The sequence below is a fragment of the Coregonus lavaretus genome, assembly GCF_964263955.1.
Source record: "Coregonus lavaretus genome assembly, contig: HAP1_SCAFFOLD_2073, whole genome shotgun sequence".
In the NCBI taxonomy this organism is placed as follows: domain Eukaryota; kingdom Metazoa; phylum Chordata; class Actinopteri; order Salmoniformes; family Salmonidae; genus Coregonus; species Coregonus lavaretus.
In genome coordinates this window covers 31,997-35,513 of record NW_028159078.1, presented here as the reverse complement: position 1 = coordinate 35,513, position 3,517 = coordinate 31,997, and positions in this window count along the sequence as shown.

Genomic DNA, 3,517 nt, shown 5'->3' with positions numbered 1-3,517 from the left:
TATTGCTCTGTTCATATCTTGGGATATGATATTTGTGAGTCTGTAACTTTAATACACATATAAGTGAATTTGTCCCAATACTTTTGGTCCCCTAAAATGGGGGGACTATGTACAAAAACTGCTGTCAATTCTAAACGGTTCACCCAATATGGACGAGAAAACCCTGAAATTAAAGCTGAAAGTCTGCACTTTAACCTCATGGTCATTGTATCATTTCAAGTCAAAAGTGCTGGAGTGCAGAGCCAAAACAACCACAAATTTGTCCCAATGCTTTCGAAGCTCACTGTAAATATACATTTACATTTTAGTAATTTAGCAGACGCTCTTATCCAGAGCGACTTACAGTTAGTGAGTGCATACATTTTTATTTTTTATACTGGAATCGAACCCACAACCCTGGCGTTGCAAATGCCATGCTCTACCAACTGAGCTACATCCATGTATCTTTCTCAACAACAGGAGTTGATCTTCAATCTCAACAAGAGGGTCTGGATTGGTCTGACTGACAGAGAGACAGAGGGGACCTGGAAATGGGTGGATGGAACAAGGCTACAATTTTCAATTCATTCAACAATTGTATATACAGATTGACTGTCATTGAAACCAGGAGTCAACAAAGTTGAATTTAAGCTGAAACATGTCTGTATATTATTTAGAATTGGGATGTTTTAACTGTGATGTCTGACCGTTTTTAACCCTGTAGGTGCTGGTATTCACCATAAAATCTGACTGTTTTTAACCCTGTAGGTGCTGGTATTCACCATAATATCTGATGTTGTTTAACCCTGTATATACTGGTATTAACAATGATATCTGACAGTTTTTAACCCTGGAGGTACTGGTATTAACCATGATATCTGACTGTTTTTAACCCTGTAGGTGCTGGTATTCACCATAATATCTGACTGTTTTTAACCCTGTAGGTGCTGGTATTAACCACGATATCTGACTGTTTTTAACCCTGTAGGTGCTGGTATTCACCATAATATCTGACTGTTTTTAACCCTGTAGGTACTGGTATTAACCATGATATCTGACAGTTTTTAACCCTGGAGGTACTGGTATTAACCATAATATCTGACTGTTTTTAACCCTGTAGGTACTGGTATTAACCATGATATCTGATGGTTTCTAACCCTGTAGGTACTGGTATTAACCATGATATCTGATGGTTTCTAACCCTGTAGGTGCTGGTATTAACCATGATATCTGACTGTTTTTAACCCTGTAGGTACTGGTATTAACCATGATATCTGACTGTTTTTAACCCTGTAGGTGCTGGTATTAACCACGATATCTGACTGTTTTTAACCCTGTAGGTGCTGGTATTCACCATAATATCTGACTGTTTTTAACCCTGTAGGTACTGGTATTAACCATGATATCTGACTGTTTTTAACCCTGTAGGTACTAGTATAAACCACAGCCTGATAAGGGTGGTGACCAAGCAGAAAATGGTGAGGAGAACTGTGTTGAGATAGGTGAAGATCATAGTCCTCTAAAGGCATGTAATGACTTGTCATGTGACAGGAAACTCATTATGAGAAAGTGGTTTAACATCTCCATGACAACATACTGTAACACATACAGCAGCCATCAGTGCACACAACTTCCTCCTTCATTCTCTCACACGCACACACTGTAGGATGAGATTCAGTCTGTTGCGCAGAAGATCCGCGCTATAGTGGAATTGAAAGGCAATTTTCCCGTCTTTGCGGAGACTGCATTCATGGTAAAGTCTGCATATGTCAGCTTAATTGAAAATTAACTTTACATTTCAATAGCGCTATAGCGCAGATCTTCTCCTCTACATATTTAATCTAGGTCTCACTGTCAGAGTGAGCCACAGCAGAGGAAGAAGAAAATGAAGGTAATGATGGAGAGAGAGAACATAAAGAGAAAAAAATTATAGTTATGTTAAGATTTAGAGGACAGTATGTATAGTTGAAGTGGGAAGTTTACATACACCTTAGCCAAATACATTTAAACTCAGTTTTTCACAATTCCTGACATTTAATCCTAGTTAAAATTCCCTGTCTTTGGTCAGTTAGGATCACCACTTTATTTTAAGAATGTGAAATGTCAGAATAAGAGTAGAGAGAATGATTTATTTCAGCTTTTATTTCTTTCATCACATTCCCAGTGGGTCAGCAGTTTACATTCACTCAATTGGTATTTGGTAGCATTGCCTTTAAATTGTTTAACTTGGGTCAAACGTTTCGGGTAGCCTTCCACAAGCTTCCCACAATAAGTTGGGTGAATTTTGGCCCATTCCTCCTGACAGAGCTGATATAACTGAGTCAGGTTTGTAGGCCTCCTTGCTCGCACACACTTTTTCAGTTCTGCCCACAAATGTTCTATAGGATTGAGGCTTTGTGATGGCAACTCCAATACCTTGACTTTGTTGTCCTTAAGCCATTTTGCCACAACTTTGGAAGTATGCTTGGGGTCAATGTCCATTTGGAAGACCATTTGCGACCAAGCTTTAACTTCCTGACTGATTCAATATATCCACATTGCTTCAATATATCCACATTCATTTCCTTCCTCATGATGCCATCTATTTTGTGAAGTGTACCAGTCCCTCCTGCAGCAAAGCACCCCCACAGCATGATGCTGCCACCCCTGTGCTTCATGGTTGGGATGGTGTTCTTCGGCTTGCAAGCGTCCCCCCAAACATAACAATGGTCATTATGGCCAAACAGTTATATTTTTGTTTCATTCATTCATTCTTCATTCTGAAGTGTCTGTTCTATATCGGAGAGATATAAGAAAGATCAGGAAATATTTATTATTTATTTTTACATGTTCAGTGCATTCGGAAAGTATTCAGACCCCTTCACTTTTTCCACATTTTGTTAAGTTACTGCCTTATTCTAAAATTGATTAAATAGTATATTTGTCTCATCAATCTACATACAATACCCCATAATGACAAAGCAAAAACTGGTTTTTAGAAATCTTTGCAAATGTATTAAAAATAAAAAACAGAAATACCTTATTTACATAAATAGTAAGACCCTTTGCTATGAGACTTGAAATTGAGCTCAGATGCATCCTGTTTCCATTGATCATCCTTGAGATGTATCTACAACTTGATTGGAGTCCACCAGTGGTAAACTCAGCTGATTGGACATGATTTGGAAAGGCACACACCTGTCTATATAAGGTCCCACAGTTGAGAGTTCATGTCAGTGCAAAGACTAAGCCGTGAGCTCGAAGGAATTGTCTGTAGAAATCCGAGATAGGATTGTGTCGAGGCATAGATCTGTGGAAGGAAAAGATGAAAGTAGAAAAGTGAAGAGAGACCTTTGATGAAAACCTGCTCCATAGCGCTCAGGACCTTAGACTGGGGCAAAGGTTCACATTCCAACAGGACAATGACCCTAAGCACACAGCCAAGACAACGCAGGAGTGGTTTCGGGACAAGTCTTTGAATGTCCTTGAGTGGCCCATACAGAGCCCGAACTTGAACCCGATCGAACATCTCTGGAGAGACCTGAAAATAGCTGTGCAG